This window comes from Halichoerus grypus, chromosome X, assembly GCF_964656455.1.
Source record: "Halichoerus grypus chromosome X, mHalGry1.hap1.1, whole genome shotgun sequence".
NCBI classification, from domain to species: domain Eukaryota; kingdom Metazoa; phylum Chordata; class Mammalia; order Carnivora; family Phocidae; genus Halichoerus; species Halichoerus grypus.
In genome coordinates this window covers 78,506,459-78,526,620 of record NC_135727.1, presented here as the reverse complement: position 1 = coordinate 78,526,620, position 20,162 = coordinate 78,506,459, and positions in this window count along the sequence as shown.

Sequence of the window (20,162 nt, the reverse complement as noted above, 5' to 3'; positions counted from 1 at the left end):
AGATTGCTCTAGGTAGCATTGACATCTTCACAATATTTGTTCTTCCAATCCATGAGCATGGAACGTTTTTCCATTACTTTATGTCTTCCCCAATTTCTTTCATGAGTATTTTACGGTTTTCTGAGTACAGATCCTTTGCCTCTTTGGTTAGATTTATTCCTAGGTATCTTATGGTTTTGGGTGCAATTGTAAATGGGATCGACTCCTTAATTTCTCTTTCTTTCTTGTTGATGGTGTATAGGAATGCCACTGATTTCTGTGCATTGATTTTATATCCTGCCACTTGACTGAATTCCTGTATGAGTTCTAGCAGTTTTGGGGTGGAGTCTTTTGGGTTTTCCACATAAAGTATCATATCATCTGCAAAGAGTGAGAGTTTGACTTCTTCTTTGCCGATTCGGATGCCTTTGATTTCTTTTTGTTGTCTGATTGCTGTGGCTAGGACTTCTAATACTATGTTGAATAGCAGTGGTGATAGTGGACATCCTGCTGTGTTCCTGACCTTAGGGGGAAAGCTCTCAGTTTTTCCCCATTGAGAATGATATTGGCTGTGGGTTTTTCATAGATGGATTTTATGATTTTGAGTTATGTACCTTCTATCCCTATACTCTGAAGAGTTTTGATCAAGAAAGGATGTTGTACTTTGTCAAATGCTTTTTCTGCATCTACTGAGAGGATCATATGGTTCTTGTTCTTTCTTTTATTAATGCATGGTATCACACTGATTGATTTGCAGATGTTGAACCAACCTTGCAGCCCAGGGATAAATCCCACTTGGTCGTGGTGAATAATCCTTTTAATGTACTGTTGGATCCTATTGGTTAGTATTTTGGTGAGAATTTTTGCATCCATATTCATCAAGGATATTGGTCTGTAATTCTCTTTTTTGATGGGGTCGTTGTCTGGTTTTGGGATCAAGGTAACAGTGGCCTCATAAAACGAGTTTGGAAGTTTTCCTTCCATTTCTATTTTTTGGAACAGTTTCAGAAGAATAGGTATTAATTCTTCTTTAAATGTTTGGTAGAATTTCCCTGGGAAGCCATCTGGCTCTGGGCTTTGTTTGTTGGGAGATTTTTGATGACTGCTTCAATTTCCTTAGTGGTTATAGGTCTGTTCAGGTTTTCTATTTCTTACTGCTTCAGTTTGGGTAGTTGATACATCTCTAGGAATGCATTCATTTCTTCTAGATTATCTAATTTGCTGGCATATAGTTGCTCATAATATGTTCTTATAATAATATGTTCTTATAATATGTTCTCATAATATGTTCTTATAATAATCTCTCTGCTTTCATTCATGATTTTGTTGATTTGGGTCATTTCTCTTTTCTTTTTGAAAGTCTGGCCAGGGGTTTATCAATCTTGTTAATTCTTTCAAAGAACCAGCTCCTAGTTTCGTTGATCTGTTCTCCTGTTCTTTTGGTTTCTATTTCATTGATTTCTGCTCTGATCTTTATTATTTCTCTTCTTCTGCTGATTTTAAGCTTTATTTGCTGTTCTTTCTCCAGCTCCTTTAGGTGTAGGGTTAGGTTGTATATTTGAGACCTTGTTTCTTGAGAAAGGCTCGTATTGCTATATACTTTCCTCTTAGGACTGCCTTTGCTGCATCCCAAAGATTTTGAACAGTTGTGTTTTCATTTTCATTGGTTTCCATGAATTTTTTTAATTCTTCTTTAATTTCCTGGTTGACCCATTCATTCTTTAGTAGGATGCTCTTTAGCCTCCATGTATTTGAGTTCTTTCCGACTTTCCTCTTGTGATTGAGTTCTAGTTTCAAAGCATTGTGGTCTGAAAATAGGCAGGGAATGATCCCAATCTTTTGGTACCGGTTGAGACCTGATTTGTGACCTAGGATGTGATCTGTTCTGGAGAATGTTCCATGGGCACTAGAGAAGAATGTGTATTCCGTTGCTTTGGGATGGAATGTTCTGAATATGTCTGTGAAGTCCATTTGGTCCAGTGTGTCATTTAAAGTCTTTATTTCCTTGTTGATCTTTTGCTTAGATGATCTGTCCATTTCAGTGAGGGGGGTGTTAAAGTCCCCCACTATTATTGTATTGTTGTCGATGTGTTTCTTGGCTTTTGTTATTAATTGGCTTATATAATTGGCTGCTCCCATGTTAGGGGCATAGATATTTACAATTGTTAGATCTTCTTGTTGGATAGACCCTTTAAGTAGGATATAGTGTCCTTCCTCATCTCTTATTACAGGCTTTGGTTTAAAATCTAATTTGTCTGATATAAGGATTGCCACCCCAGCTTTCTTTTGGTGTCCATTAGCATGGTAAATGGTTTTCCACCCCCTCACTTTCAATCTGGGGGCGTCTTTGAGTCTAAAATGAGTCTCTTGCAGACAGCATATCGATGGGTCTTGTTTTTTTATCCAGTCTCATAGCGGGTGTGTTTTGATTGGGTCATTTAGCCCATATACATTCAGGGTAAGTATTGAAAGATATGAATTTAGTGCCATTGTATTGCCTCTAAGGTGACTGTTACTGTATATTGTTTGTGTTCCTTTCTGGTCTATGTTACTTTTAGGCTCTCTCTTTGCTTAGGGGACCCCTTTCAATATTTCTTGTAGGGTTGGTTTCATGTTTGCAAATTCCTTTAGTTTTTGTTTGTCCTGGAAGCTTTTTATCTCTCCTTCTATTTTCAATGACAGCCTAGCTGGATATAGTATTCTTGGCTGCATATTTTTCTCATTTAGTGCTCTGAATATATCATGCCAGTCCTTTGTGGCCTGCCAGGTCTCTGTGGATGGGTCTGTTGCCAATCTAATGTTTCTACCATTATAGGTTACAGATCTCTTCTCTTGAGCTGCTTTCAGGATTTTCTCTTTGTCTCTGAGACTCATAAGTTTTACTATTAGATGTCAGGGTGTTGACCTATTTTTATTGATTTTGAGGGGAGTTCTCTGAGCCTCCTGGATTTTGATGCCTGTTTCCTTCCCCAAATTAGGGAAGTTCTCTGCTATAATTTGCTCCAATATACCTTCTGGCCCTCTGTCTCTTTCTTCTTCTTCTGGGATCCCAATTATTCTAATATTGTTTTGTCTTATGGTATCACTTACCTCTCGAATTCTGCCCTTGTGATCCAGTAGTTGTTTATCTTTTTCTCAGCTTCTTTATTTTCCATCATTTGGTCTTCTATATCACTAATTTTCTGCCTCCTTTATCCTAGCAGTTAGAGCCTCCATTTTTTATTGCACCTCATTAATAGCCTTTTTGATTTCGACTTGGTTAGATTTTAGTTCTTTTATTTCTCCAGAAAGGGTTTTCTCTAATATCTTCCATGCTTTTTTCAAGCCCAGCTAGTATCTTTAAAATCGTCATTCTGAACTCTAGTTCTGACATCTTACTAATGTCCGTATTGATTAGGTCCCTGGCAGTCAGTACTGCCTCTTGTTTTTTTTTTTTTTGAGGTGATTTTTTTCTGTCTTGTCATTTTGTCCAGAGGAGAATAGATGAATGAGAGAACACTATGCTAACAGGGTAACAACGACCCCAGAAAAATACACGCTAAACAAATCGGAAGGGACCTGAAACCGGGGGGAAAAAAGGGAAAGAAAGAAAAAAGAAAAAGATATAAACCAACCAACCAACAAAGAAACAAAAAAAAATAACAGAATATGATCAAATATGATCAGGCTGGTGCATAGATCAGTGCCACACACTAGATTTTGGGCGTATTTTGGTCTGTTAGAAGAAAGTGCGTCCCAAAATTTTAATGAAAGAAAACCTTATATATGTACAAAAATAAGGGTAAATACAATGAAGGGATGGAATATGACTGTAAAGATGAAAATTATCAAAAATTTTATAAAAGGAATTGATAAGATAAGAAGTTGGTTGAAAAAAGAAAGAAGAGGATCTTTTAAAAAAAAAAAAAGGAGAGAATGTCATCAGGCAGGAGACTAGCACAAAGCCATACACTAGCGATTTAGGGTATATTTTGGTCTGTTAGAAGAGACTGTATCCCAAAATTTTAAAAAGAGAACAACTTATATATATATATATATATATATATATATATATATATATACACCAAAAATAAGGTTAACTACTATGAAGGGATAGAATATGACTTAAAAATGAAAAATAAAAAAGATTTTTTAAAAAGGCATTGATAAGATGTTGGTTGAAAAAGGGAAGAAGAAAAATTCAAAAAAAAAAAGAAAAAGTTAAGAAAAAAATTAACTTTGAAATTCAGACTGAAGAATCATGGGAAAAAAGCCATGCATTCTATGTGCAGTATTCCCCTAGCCCTGGAGTTCTGCCGTTTTCATTGATGGTAAACTTGGTCTTGGCTGGGTGTTCTTGCTAATCTTCTGGGGGAGGGGCCTGTTGCTGTGGTTCCCAAATGTCTTTGCCTGAGGCAGAATTGCCCCGCCCTTGCCGGGTCCGGGCTAAGTAATCTGCTTGGGTTTACTCTCGGGAGCTTTTGTTCCCTGCAAGCTTTCTGTACAGCTTTGGAGGACGAGAGTGAAAATGGCGGCCTCCCAATCTCTGCCCCGGAGGAGCTGAGAACTCAGGGCCCACTCCTCAGTGAGCCCCCAGAGAAAAGCAGTCAATCACTCCCGTCTCCCCGGTCTCCCGCCGCACTCCATGCTCACCCGGCCTGTGACCGAGTGTTTCTGTCTCTGCTGGCACATGACCCCATCTGGAGTCTCCAAACCCAGCAGATCCCTGCAGCACGCTAGGGAGTCTCCCCAGATCTGCTGCTTGTTGGGTCCGTGCTGGAGGAGCAGTGGCCCGACTGTGCTGCGGATCACCGTTTATGGCAACCCCGAGCTGAGAGCCCGCTCCTCGGCTCCGTCTCTGCAGCCAGCTTCCCTGCTCTGACACCTGGGAGCTCTGCCACACTCAGGCACCCCCGGTCTTTCTGTGACCCCAAAGGTCCTGAGACCACACTGTCCCAGCGAGGGTTCCACCCCCCGCTTAGCCACTGGAGCGACATCTGTCAGCAGAGCCGACTTCTAGAAGTTCCGATTTTGTGCTCTGCTGCTCTATCATTTGCCGGTAGCGGCCAACGGAGGCCCCCTCCCCGCCATCTATCTTCCCCAATATCACCTCGGATTCACTTCTCCGCATGTCCTACCTTCCAGAAAGTGGCTGCTTTTCTGTTCAGAGAGTTGCTGCTATTCTTTTCTTCGGTCTCCTGTTGAGTTCTAGGTGTTCAGAATGGTTTGATCCCTATCTAGCTGAATTCCTGGGTCCAGACGAAATTTAGGTCTCCTACTCCTCCGCCATCTTGCTCCTCCTCCTCAATTCATTGTTTTAAAGGTATGTTACACCCCAGAATTTTGTTCAATAATAAGCAGAATAAGGAGTGACACAAGTATGAAAAAGGACCATCCTTTATGAAGTTTATGATAGAAATCACACACTCTTCCTGAGTGGACACGTCCCTGGGTTGATAAAATATTTGTTTTATAAAGCACAATTACTAATGTTTAAATTACAACTCTGAAGTGAAGTTTTCCGCAAGTACATGAAAGGTTTCCTGTATTGCACGCTCATGGCTCCTGGCTAGTACTGTCTTACAACAGGGAAGAAAAGAAAATCCTGTTTTCATATTTTAACTAGAATAATTTAAAGATGGCATGTATTCTTTATTTCCCATTATTCTTTTTTTTTAATTCTTTAATTTTTGTTTGTTTGTTTTATTTATTTATTCATGAGAGTCAGAGAGAGAGATAGAGAGAGGCAGCAGCAGAGGGAGAAGCAGGCTCCCTGCCTAACAGGGAGCCTGATGCGGGACTCGATCCCAGGACTCCGGGATCGTGACCTGAGCCGAAGGCAGACGCTTAACCATCTGAGCCACCCAGGTGTCCCTCCCATTATTCTTTTTACAAAATAGTATCGTTTTTATTTAAAATGTGCCTTCCTCCCCCAACATATTAGATTTCTATTTATTTAGACTTAGTTTAATGCATCCAGTAATACTAGCATAATGAATGTTTGGATTCAAACTCAAGATGAATCTTAACTTCCTCATTATTAAAAATGTGTAGCTTTTTTCTGCCTATGTTATCCCAATACAATAAAGATTTTTATAATTAAAAGATGGCTATGGTGTTTGTCACAAATTTTCAGTTATTAGAAAAACTAAGAGAATCGAAGGTGAAATTTTTTATCATTTAGATAATAAAATAAAAAGTATCATATTAATTATATAGGGTACTATATAATTACTGTTATAAAGTAGTGTTAGTATTCCACAGCTGCAGGTCTGAGTATTGGGTTATATAAGAGCTGAGTGAACATCTGAGTATATGTGTACCCGTCTGGAAAACAGCCAGTTGCAGCTCACACATTTCCTCATAATGTTCATTAACTTTTCATAGAGAAAGTGTTTCACACTTAGATCAGCTCTTTTAGAAGGAGGAAATTTAGAGCTAGAACAAATAGTATTTAATTCTCATTTTATAGACCAACTGTGAGAAACCCAGCCAGAAGCCAAGATTTTCAGTCCTACACATCTGGTCATGATGATTTTGGAATCTTTACACACTGATGATATGTCTTTGTTATGACTTTAGAATATATTCTGGCCAACTCATTAGGCAGGTATGGAAACAAATCCTGAATGAGTCAGACCGAGTTCCTATCATGCATGAAGAATACTGGACTCTTTTCATTGTGAAAGAGAAAAACAATTCTGTGGATGGTTTCATGGAGCCATTTCGCCATATTGTACATAAATGGAGTATGTTACTCCTCAGTGTTTTCCCCTCTTCTACTCTTTTTCAAAAAAAAAGAAAAAGGAAATGTACTTCCTTTCATTTATATGCTACTTTTCCTTATTTTTAGACCAAAGTTTGATAAGGATCTGAAGGCTTTAAAATAATTCATATGCATCATTTATAAAATATTTAAATATTCTCTTAAAGACACATTTAACCTAATCAGCTGTCATTTTGATATAAAATTTAAAGAAAATGAAAGACATGTTCGTTTAAAAATAGTCTTTAGGGGGCTTGTATGTTATGCCAAATAATATAGTAATAAATAACTTATTATTTATCTGAGATAAAAACAGGAATACAGGGTATTTTGATGTTCATTTCATCCCCTGAATCATAGCTTATTATTAAACACTATGCAAAAAATATCAGTGATCATTAAATGCATGGGGAGGATTCATTTCTCATTAAGCATCTTCCCAGTTTACTGAGTGTTCTTGAGGTACTGAGAAAATCAGTTAAGATCTTTTCATATGCATTTAATGAAGAATAGTATCCTGAACTATCTATTGAATATATGGACTTATATCTAAAAGACTTTATTGAAAACCTTTCTTTTTTAAACAAAGATTGAATCTCTTCCATGACTCAGTAATGAAAAAGGAAATATTTATTTTGAGGATAAGCCAATTTATATATTATTGGAAATAACACAGACCACCCAGGCCTGAAGCCTACTGTTTATAGTTAAGGATCTTAAATCTACATATGCTCTTGATGAGCAAGAGCTATCTTTATTCCAGCTAGAAAGTTTTATGTCTACAAAGGGTAATAATTTCATGTTTCTCCCCACCACCCTTGGCTAGTAAAATTCTGTCAAGGAGATGATTTCATTTCCACAGGGGAAAAGATTTTTTTGGACCTCAGCAATGATAACATTTCCAAATTTCATCTGCCAAAGGGCTAATGTTTAATATTGCTGGAAAACACTAGAGTTATATTTGCCTTCAAAACCAGTTTCTTGTATAAATATGAGTGTGTGTATGTATGTATGACTGCATAAACAAAGACACAAAATGTAGCTGACTTGTTTTTAGTGCAAAATTTATACCTTGATTTGAAGCTTCATTCTCCTCTACTCAGCCATCAAATCTTAGAATTCTTCAAAGACTGGTTCTAAACTCTCTTCTTATCTCTGAATTCTCACTATAAATAGCTATCTCATGTTCATAGCTTTAACTGCTGTCTAATGGTAGGAGGGAAGGAAAAGAAAATGGTGCAAAGCAGAAACTGTCAGGCATGAATGTCTTCCACTTTTCATTGAAAAGTCATGTCTGTGAACCTCTGTGTTTCTCAGTAAAGTAGAAGGTAGGGTCAGAATTTGGAGGATTTGAAATACTTGTTTTGTATAGATCAGAGAAAAAATGATAGGATTGCTGGGCCATATTCAGGATCCGTTGAGCATGGTGATTATATTTTGCTTTGTGGTTTTCCCTAGCAGCACATACCAGCTTCATTATATTTACGGAGAAAGTAGTTAGTTTCACGATGGTTGCAGTTTTGCCAATGGAGGCGATGCAAAGACTGAATGGGAAAGGAGTTTAGAGTAATAGAATGTTTCCTAGGATCATGGAATTTAAACTAGATTAGGAGGACAGTGAAGAAGAAAGCATTGATAGGTGGGAAGCACTACGCAGCTAATGAATTGGAAGTCTCTTAAGAGACGGATCTTCATGGTGAGAGTAGTTCATCAAGACAATTGGAAGTAATAAGATGGACTGCTTGAATAAACGATTCAAGAACAGTTAGGATGGCAAGATTATGATAATTGTGGAAGTAAATGGCTGAGCTGACGTGGAGTTACTTAATGGAATCGAGAAGGCCAGAGGACTACATGGATCACACATGTGGATACGGAAGTCACTCAGAATAATGGAAAGATTTGGAATGCAGAGAAGACTGAGTTAAGTTCCAAAGCCTTTGATGAATATGGAAGAATGACAAGAGATTAGTAGATACAACAGTGATGCAGAGGCAGAGGGGGTGGTATGACTGAATGGCATGAGCCTCAAGTGATCAGGGTCTTTACTAAAGAATCAGAGATAAATGGTGTAAAGCTAGAAATAGAGAACAAGGAAGAATGTGATTAGTAAACAAATAGCCTTCATCTGAGATGGCTACAGGGCATATATGTCTCTAAGGAACAGCTACTTTTCACTGGAGGAGGCAAAAAAACAAAAATACACATACACACCGAACCTTTTCAAGATGGAGTTAATATTATAGGACAAAACACAGGTAGTCGGTACTCAGTGAAAGGTGATTTAGTAATAAAGTTGATTGAAACACCAATATTACGTGCTTACTCCTTTTGGTTTTCATGTGTATTGGTGTTTGGAATGGAGTATGCCTATACAGATGGACTTTAATAATCTCACCATTAAAGAGATGAGGTCAAGAGTACTAGGATGGGTAAGAGAAATTATCAGAACGATGGGTGATGTCAGTGCAAAATTTATAAATCAAATGAAACATCTACTGTTTAAGGACTGTAGTATTCTATTTGTAAATGTGGTAAACTGATTATGCACCTGTTGGAATTAAATTTTCCTCAGTGTCTCATGCTGTTTAAAGAAAATGCTTCTAGGTTTAATATTCTTTGAGTTAATGATCATATGATCATGCTTATAAATTACCAAGATACAATAAAAATTGCTTTTTCTTTAATGATTCATTTAACCTACTAAGTGGTAAAATTAAAAAATTGTTTTCTCATTGAATGATGTCATTATCCTTTCTTGGAAATACTTTTTAAAAATTTCCCAGTGAAATAAATCTTCTCTTACTAAGCAGATATATTTGGCTGCACCCATCTTCCAGTGTTGGACTTGGTATATGTTTGAGAAAATCTCCTTGTGTTGAGCAATTTCCTCAAATCCATTTAGTATTGAAATATAAATTTATAATCAAGGCTATTTGTTGTTATTAAAAGTATCTACAGAGGTAATCATGTAGCTAACATAGATATAACACTTATATTGTGCCAAGTGTTGTTAAAGTACTTTACATGTATTAATTGATACTCAAAACAATCCTATGGGGGTAGTCCCATTATTATCATCATCCCACTTTTACAGATGGGTAAACTGAGGTACAGAGAGGATAAACTAACCTGTTGGTAAGTGGCAGAGCCAGGACCTGGACCCAGCTGTTTGAATCCAGTCTGTGATATTAACCATTATGCTAAATCACTTTATGTGATATCGGGAAGAATATGGCCCATGAAAAAATAAAACTTTTACATTTTCTTTCTTATTTTTTAGTCCCTGTGGATTACTTAGGATTCAGTGTTTAAGACTGAAGAACCCAAAATACAGTGGCTTAAACTTTGTGAGAGAAATTTATTTCTTACATAAAAGAGGACACGAGGTGGGCAGTGCAGGGCTGATATGGCAACGCCATAGTCATTGTGTCTGGACCCACTATCTGTTTCATCAGCCTTGTGAGTGTATTTCATTCCTGAGATCACTTCCTATACTAGGATGGCAGCTGGAACTCCAGCCACTGTGTCTGTCTTACAGGCCAGAAGGGAGATGAATAGTGAAAAAAGAAAAAAATGGACCACTTCTATCAGATTCAGCTTTCTTTAAACAAAGCCCCACTAATACTTTTGCTCTCATTTCATTATTTAGAATTCAGTCATATGGCCATACAGGCTGGGAATTGTGGTCTTTTGTTCTGGATAACAGCATAACTAGACAATGATTTCTGTTACTTAGAAAGGGAGAATGGATATTGGGTAAGTATCCAGCAGCCTGCGAGACACCATCCTTGGTATCCACATCCTTTCCTACTGGTCTTTTACACTGATTTTATCAGAACATTTTGGACTGAAAATTCATTTTTTTAAAAATATTTATCTATTTGGGAGGGCCAGAGATGGAGGGAAAGGGAGAGAGTGGGAGCATGAGTGGGGGAGGGGCGGAGGGAAAGGGAGAAGCGGACTCTCCACTGAGCTGGGAACCCAATGCTGGAGCTCCATCCCAGGACCCTGGGATCATGACCTGAGCCGAAGGCAGATGCTTAACTGACTGAGCCACCCAGGTGCCCTGGACTGAAAATTTAAATAACAGACACAGGTGAGGAGAAGGATTGAAAAAGAGTAGAATGGGGATTTTGTAGGCACTCATAGCATATGGTGAGAGTAACACAAAAAGCAAATTGTGGCGGGCACAAGTCATAATTGCTGTAGTTTTCCTTTAGAGTAAAACTCTTCCATAAAGTGACTAGTGAAGTCTGATTATATATTCACATAAAATATGTTATTAACAGGTTAATAAAAAGCAGTACTTTTTTTTTTGTACTGTTATGTTAATCACCATACATTACATCATTAGTTTTTGATGTAGTGTTCCATGATTCACTGTGTGTGGTTAATACCCAGTGCTCCATTCAACACATGCCCTCTTTAATACCCATCACCAGGCTAACCCATCCTCCTACCCCCCTCCCCTCTAGAACCCTCAGTTTGTTTCTCAGAGTCCATTGTCTCTCATGGTTCGTCCGCCCTCCGATTTCCCCCTCTTCATTTTTCCCTTCCTGCTATCTTCTTCTTTTTTTTTTTTTTTAACATATATTGTGTTATTTGTTTCGGAGGTACAGGTCTGTGATTCAACAGTCTTACACACTTCACAGCACTCACCATAGCACATACCCTCTCCAATGTCTATCACCCAGCCGCCCCATCCCTCCCACCCCCCACCACTCCAGCAACCCTCAGTTTGTTTCCTGAGATTAAGAATTCCTCATATCAGTGAGGTCATACGATACATGTCTTTCTCTGATTGACTTGTTTCACTCAGCATAATACCTTCCAGTTCCATCCACGTTGTTGCAAATGGCAAGATTTCATTCCTTTTGATGGCTACATAATATTCCATTGTGTGTATATATATATATATATATATATATATATATACCACATATTCTTTATCCATTCATCTGTTGATGGACATCTTGGCTCTTTCCATAGTTTGGCTATCGTGGACATTGCTAAGCAGTGTTTTTTAATTGGGCTTCTTGTCCCTACATGGGAAGGGAGTGGATGAAAAAATTATCACTTTGTGTCATTTATTTAGGTATGTAAGAGAAGATTGATTATTGAACTGAGAGAGTTCTAAATGATCAGAGGGAAGTTCCTTTCTAATTCTCCCTGTCTCGTCCACCCCCCTTTAAAGAGTGGAAGACATGCTATGTCTGATTTCACATGGAGTTATGGGAGTTTTATTATACAGAAAAAGAAAAACAAAGTATTTTGGAGGAAAAACATTTCATTGGAAAAGTTTTGTTTCCCCCCCCCCAACTGAAGTTAGTAGTAAGCTTCTGATCGTTACTTAAGTTTATTTCTTGTTTTATTTACAGCTTGGATCTCTTTATTGCTTTTGGTAATACATAAAAAGTTTTCATGAAAGTAGAGAATATTTTGCATGATATACATTTAAAAAAACAATATATGAAACTAAATATCATGATCCATATTCTTATTTCCCTGTAAGACAGTGTGCTTTGGAATACAGGGTAGCTATAGTAAAGTCTTATTTATTTTCAGGGGAGATTAAGTACACCTACTTTTTTCTAAAGATGGCCTAAGTATGAATATTTATATGACTTTGTCATTTATACACACTCTATCAACTATCACATTTTAGATGACTTAAGTTTTCAATAAGTGACCTGAGGATTTGAATTAGAATGAGAAAACCTTCTACATCTTTATTTCAAGAGTGTATTAGGAACAAATTCTGACCTTAAGGGTCAAAGGTACTGGATGGATGATCATGGATTTAACAAGGAATTCTTTTCTGTCTCCTCTTTTCTATTGTGTTTTTTTTGTTGCTGCACAATTAGTAAACCCAGTTTACTAGTGTTATTGATGTTCTTTGTTTTGTTTTGTTGCTTGTGGAAACCTGATTAGAGCTTTTGAGAGTGAATTTTCAGTCAGAAATGATTTATTTTGTGTATCTAAGCTGGATTCCAGCTGTTTGAGGTTTTTCTCTTAGAAGTCTAGGTTTCATAGAGCATCTAGATTGAAAAGGCAGTTCTGGTTAGATGCCTCTCCTTGTCTTTCTTTTTTTTTTTTAAGATTTTATTTATTTGACAGAGAGAGAGACACAGCGAGAGAGGGAACACAAGGAAGGGGAGTGGGAGAGGGAGAAACAGGCTTCCCGCCGAGCAGGGAGCCCGATGTGGGGCTCGATCCCAGGACCCTGGGACCATGACCTGAGCCAAAGGCAGATGCTTAACAACAGAGCCACCCAGGCCCCCCTTTCCTAGTCTTTCTTAAGCAGTTTAAATTCTTTGTTTTTCTAAGTTTCGAAGAATTTTACTTAGATTTTCATGTTAAAAATCGGTATTTAAGCTTCAATTTGTTACACTGATAGAATTATAGATTCCAAAATTTGCTTGTAAAAATGGCTAGTTTTTTATTTTGTTATGTTATGTTAATCACCATTATGTCATTAGTTTTTGATGTAGTGTTCCATGATTCATTGTTTGCATATAACACCCAGTGCTCCATTCAGTACGTGCCCTCTTTAATACCCATCACCAGGCTAACCCATCCCTCCACCCCCCTCCCCTCTTGAACCCTCAGTTTGTTTCTCAGAGTCCATAGTCTCTCATGGTTCGTCTCCCCCTCTGATTTTCCCCCCTTCATTTTTCCCTTCCTACTATCTTCTTCTTTTTTTTTAACATGTAATGTATTATTTGTTTCAGAGGTACAGGTCTGTGATTCAACAGTCTTACACAATTCACAGCACTCACCATAGCACATACCCTCCCCAATGTCTATCACCCAGCCAAAAAATGGCTAGTTTTAAGGAAGGAAGGGTTTTTTTTTTAATTATTTGTGCTTTTCTAATTTCAATTAATCAAATCAGAATTCACTCCAAGAAAAGTGCCACAGTATATATCAAAAGAACATTTCCTTAGTGCTTCTGATTCAGAAATTATAACCTCTAATAATGTGAAGAGACAAACTTCTATTCATATTTACCATATGATTTATCATACCCGAATTTTTTGCATGAATTCTTGCCTTCTTATTTTTTTCACCAAAATGTAAGCAGTTTCAAACATATAGTTTTGACTTACATGACTTGTCAGACTCTTCTGTTTATTATTAAAGCAGAGTTGCATATCTTCCTTCATAATGCTACAAATGTTAAAAGTTCTACACAATAACATTTTCTGGAAAGGTATTGGCCATCATTATTCTTAAGACTACAGATTTCTGTTGACTTTCAAAACTTGTTGGTTTTTTTTAGATAAGCTTTCAGTTTTATCATATTCACATCATACATACCTGAGAGAGCATCTGTAAAAATCTCAATTCTGTTTTTATGTGAAGTCCCAGTTATAATATACTTCTCATGACACTATATCAGGTTACTTATCAGCTTACTTTTTAGAAAGGTCATTTGTGATTGTTTCCTTGTTGACTATAATCCTTAGAAGAAAAGCCCCCCTTGAAAATTATATACCAGCACTAAAAATATATGTCTGTAATCATAATCTTACTGGGTTCAATTGATCAATAACCACCCCCTGAACTACCGTATGGTCACATTAACTTAGTATGGATTTCTATGAGGTTTTCATGGTTCTAATATCAATGAAGAGAAGAAAGTTGTATCTCACATTCTATTATCACAGTATTAATTTTAATCTTTAGAAAGTCACTTAACATACGCAGGCTGTCGTTACTTTTGTGATTATGTAGAAGTTCATTGTTCTGTATGGTAGCCACCAGCCACATACAGCTCTTGAGCACTTGAAATGGGGCTAGTCCAAATTTAGTGTGCTATAAGTATAAAGCACACACTAGATTTTGAAGACTTAGTGCAGAAAAAGGTGTAAATATCTCACTAATAATTCTTTTATGTTGATTATTTGTTGATATGATATATCTTAGATATATTGGGTTATGTAAAATATATTATTGAAATTAATTTCTCATCTTTCACTTTTCTTTTTAATATATGGCCATTAGCAGATTTAAAATTATATACACATAGCTTGCATTATATTTCTGTTGGACAGTGATACTTTAGCAGATATAAGACTAGAGATGATCTCTATGGATCCTTCTGTTCCCAGCATTGTGGTGATTCTGATTGATGTCCTGATTGACTATGGAGCCGTCATTTTATTTTTGATTGTTATGATATTGCTGTCTCTATTGAGGACTTTTACAGTATGTTACTTTGGAATGTAGAGCTCTTGGAAAATCCTTTCTGTTTCTCAGGGCATAAACCAAACTTCTTCGCTTTGGAGAATTTCACCTTTAAACTTTTTATTATGCCTAAATTTTCTCATTTCTGAAGTTGGATCTTTCTACCTGGTAAGCTGTTATCATGCCTTTCTTCATCATTTTATTGTTAAAAACCTCACATTTATTGATTTTATCTAGTGATCGCATTTTTCCATCCAAAACTTTTGACTTCTCAGAGTTTGAGTTCTGTCTTCATTAGGTCTAGAATGGATAATAGAATGAATGAATATAGGATTTAGAGTGAAAAGTCTTAGATTCTAATTCTGGTTCCTCATCTAATAACTTACTAACTTAACAATCCTAGACAAGACAATTGTCTTCCTAAACCTCAATCTTTTTATCTGTAAAATGGATATTATGAGGCTCAAATAAAACATTATGTAAATATTGTTACCACTTACCCATGTTCTTATTCAGAAATATTTTCCTTTTAACCTTCTTGACAGCATTCGACTTCAAGGGTACTGTCCTTTCCTAGTGTCCTTTATTCCTTGCTATTTACTCCTATTATTATTTTAGGTCTTCTCTTTCTCTCATCCATTGATATTTGTGTTTCCACGATCTTTAGTCCTTCTAAGAAACTATGGTTATAAAGGAAAAATAGAGCAAATATCTTATTGCTCACAAAATGAAAGCATCACTTGGGATTTGCATGTAGATTTTTAATAGCCGAGATCATAGACTGAGAGAAAAGTTCCAAATACCAAGAGTGGGGGAAGGGAGAGCACCACATATTGAAGAATACAAGACCCTAGGTGAAGGGAGAACCCAACACATACTGAATACTTATCATGTGCCAGGCACTGCTCTTGATAGATGATTTTATGTTACCTCATTTTATTTCATGTTCACTACAATTTTTTAAGGGAGTTTTGTTTTTTCCTCCTATCTTATAGAGAAAGGAACTTCGGGCCAGGCCATTAAGTAACTTGCTTTCAAGTAATTCAAGTCTCTCCTTATTGTTTATCTGCATTCCCCCCGACCCCAGACCATTGTTTGGTAAGCACTATTTACTTTGGGTGCTTGAGTTCTATGCTAACAATGTAGATAGAGTTGGTCTCCAGTGTACTAGTGAAACTAAATGAAATTTGAGTGTTTTTAAACAAGGATACCAGATACGATATTTATGAAATGAATTTTGTACTGTTTTGGGAAACATAGATCTCTAGACCGGTCTTTAGAGTGGGTGGAAGGAGGGTGGTGGTAATTCAGAAGGCCTTCCTTTCCCGAGCTAAAAATGCCAACAGAACTTTCAGGTCTGAAAGCTGCTCAACACTCAAAGTGAAACCCTCTCAGTGTCTGGTTTTCTTTCCCACATTCCCTTAGGACCTGGCTCTCACTCTTCAGCCAGCTACTTCCGTTACGGGTAGGCAAAGCTAAAATGGTAATTGTAAATTTGTGAATTATGCTGTGCCTTTCAGGGCTAACTCCAGACTCACTTGAAATGTCTTCACAAATGTGGCTTATAACAATCTGCGTGCTTCCCTCAAAGCTTTCCTCTCTGTCCATGCTTTTCTGCTTATTAGCTCCCTCGTGTTCTACCCCACACATGTCTCTTAGGTTCCACCAGTCCATTCTTCCCTCCTGACTTGCTGACTTCGTTTTTGGAACGGCCAAAAGATGCTGGATACTTTGTGCTTTCGAAGTCTTATGGCAAATGTGCTCTATGGACTCCAGTGTAGAATTTGTGGCAGGAATGAATGGACTCTTGAGAAAGAAATACCATATTTTCAAGTCCATGTTCTCATACTAAAGAAGGCCGGACAAGACATTTATAAAATATGATTTCTAAGTGCACAGGTTTCTAAAGAAATCTTTTTTCCCTTAAGGAGAAAAGAGGCATCTGTTGTATTTCTAGAACAAATAACCCTTAACCTCTTTCTTCTTCATTTTCTCTTTCATTTACATGAATGAATATTTGAGAAGCTCTTATCTCCACGTTCAGACCTCTACAATTTTTCTACTTAAAAAAGAAAGTTATGTGAAGTGTTATTATTACATTGGGTAATTTTATTTCAAACTAAATACCAGAATATTATAATTCTTTTATCCTACTGTGTGATTGTCTTTTGTACTTTCACTTAATTCTCCCTCCTCTTTAGCCTCTTGGAATTTTGCCTCTGAAGCTTGAATTTCCTTCCCTTTCTTCTACAAAAATGAGATGCAGAACAAGGCATGGCTTGAAGTCAAAGTAAATTCCCATCTTTAAGTTCTAGCAACCGATACAGGCTCCTTAAGGCCAAAGCCTGCCTATTAGCCACTTGGCTGTTGGGTGACTATATGTTCTAGGAAAGGGTACTGGACTAACTCTAAGAATGTGGAGTGTTGATATACTGTTACCAAAAATTAAAAAAAAAACACCACTCTGTGTATTAAGTATTTGTCTGGCAGGATACTGAAAACCTAAAATATAGCCCACACATACAAACTTGTTGGAAGACAAAATACATTTTTCACCAAGTTAGAGTCTCATAGTGAGAAAAGCCAAGCTAGTTTGGATTTTAAAGTTTTCCTCCCATTTTCCCCTACTACCAAGCTCCACAGGGCCCCCTAATCATGTAGCACTGAAAAGAAAGTACTTTCTGCATTTTTAAATACTGTTACTGCTTTTGACTCCCCAGCATCTCAGTTTACATATGCGAAAGAAAATAAAAAAACTATAAGGAACAGACATTAGCTAGGATGGTATTTAGGAGGGAATTAAGATGTAATTAGAATTACTTAGGTGTGCCCATACATCAGTTTTGCCATCTTTAAAGCAGAACATAGGTAATCCTAAAACTGTGTGTGTATATAAATCTTGTCAGCTTTTTAATATATTCTTAAACATTTCCCAGTGGAGGTTTGTTAAATGTTCTGAGATATTTTCTTGCTAAATATTAGATTATATACACATTAAATACTCTACAATATTTTCCTGTAAAATGTTGCACATGAATGTTTCACCTTTCAAAACTGGTAAAAGCAAGAGTATGTTGCAGAAAGTCAGCTTATAAAAAATGTAGATGGTACTGTAAGCGGTATACCCTGGTTATTTGCTATAGTACTTAATTCAACAGAGCTCAGATAATTTCCACATATGGAAATATGATGGACTAATACAGAAATAGATAAGCCCTTGAAGGTAAAATATGATTTTGACCATTTGACTATTTAGTTGGTATTAGAAGTTTTTTTACTTTGGGTAGAGTGTTAATTATACAATATTTTTTCTACTTAGAACAAAGAAGGTATCTTCAGTGGTCTCTAGAATATGTTCCAGTGCACCTCATACAAATTTGGTATTGATTTGGTTTTTTACTTTGGTTTTACTTCGAAACCTAGAATCAAACTGGGACTGTATCAGGTTTGAGCAAATCATAAAAATTTGTGGATAATTTGCATCAGAATTTTTAAGTTTTGCAGAATCTGAAGGACCGTTCAATTCAGTCCTTTCATTTTATACTTGGAGAAACTAAGGCTGAGAATCTCAGTATGTTTCTGTTTAAGGTTTTGTAACTGTTTAGTCAAAGAGCCAGAACTAAAAATGAGAATCTCAGACTCTGGCTTATCATAAATTAATTATGGAGTCTAAACTGGGAGAAGAATGTTCACTAGAAAGAAAAGAGTTAACCTCTCACTATAGCAGAACATATATATCTCTCGACCTATTTGTAGATGAACCAGTCATTTCTGTCGAAATTCATGATAACCTTAAGACCATTCTAAGTCATTAATGTTGTTGGCTCCAGTAAGTGAAACACTGCTCAAGTGAGAATAGCTGTCTTTCCTTTCTCTTGCATTTCTAAATTATCAATGCCACATGATTGATATCTCAGAAATACCTTCCAGATGGCTTTACTGTTTGTTTACTGAACTGTGTTGCAAAACTGCTTGTTCCTCATTCAGGCTGGTCAGATAGGGTTGGTTTTTGTTTTTGAGGTAAAGAAGACTGTTTGCATATAAATTCATTGTGTTTTGTGTGTGTGTTAAAAAAAAACTTCATTTTTCCAAGTAGTTTGATGAATTAAAACCTTTTAATTTTAGTTTTTTATCTGTGTAGAATTTTACTTTTAATAAAGCTTGGGGGAAAGTAAAACATCCCTTTCTAAAGTTTCTCAAAAAATATCAGGGTATCCCTGCAAACAGTCCCTTTTTCTTCCCTCCATTACTCAACTCAATCCCCCCAAAATATTTGCAGAAGTGGAGTTCTAAGGCTGGTAAGAGCCATCAAACTTAGGATTTCCCATGAGATCCTCTTAGAAGGGATTAAGAAGACTTCAGGAGCCCCTTCTCCTCCACACCCTCCCCTAGTGCTCCATCTTTTCTGTCTTTTGTCACTCATTTCCCTCCCTGAGGTTGATTTGCTGGTTTTGTCATCTTAAAATTATAATGCCTAAAGGATGATAAATTCTGTGTTCAGTGAGTAGTTTTGAGATTTTTATAACTCTTTAATTGCAGGCATTTAATCCTGTGTTTAGAAAGCTATGTGTTACGATGCTCAAACCCTCTGGCGCTTTCCCCGTCTCCTCCCAAAAGACCACCAACAAAACCCCAGGCAGTAACAATGTATTGAGCACCTTCTCTGTTTCAGACCTAACTCTATGTCCTACAGCAGTGCTCTTACGGGAAGTCATACTATGTGATTTTACATTTGAGGAAACGGAAGCCCTCTGAGGTCAAGTGATTTAATCATTAGTCTCTACAAGTTCTCTTGTGCATTCAGTTTTGCAGTCACTTCCTACCCTTACCCCATCCCTGGTACCAGGGAAATGCCGATCTGCTTCCTGTCACTATAAATGAGATTCTTTCCCTAGAATTTCATATAAGTAGAATCACACAGTATACAGTGTTGGGTCTGGCTTCTCCTCCACATTTTTTTGAGATTCATCTGTTCTGTTGAGTATATCACCAGTTCGTTTTTTTTCACTGCTGAGTAATGTTCCCTTATATGCCACAGTTTACGCATTCATATGTCTGTGGAATCCTTTCCAGGTCCAGTCAACTTTTCATTTGACAGTTTATGTCATATGTATTGTCCCAGATTTGTAAATAATTAGGTTATAACGTGATTATATCTTTGTATCTTTGGAGGGAGGGCTGTAATGTTGGACCTTTTAGATAATGGTGTTAATGTCCTGGCAGATGCTGTCCAATTTCCTCTTGC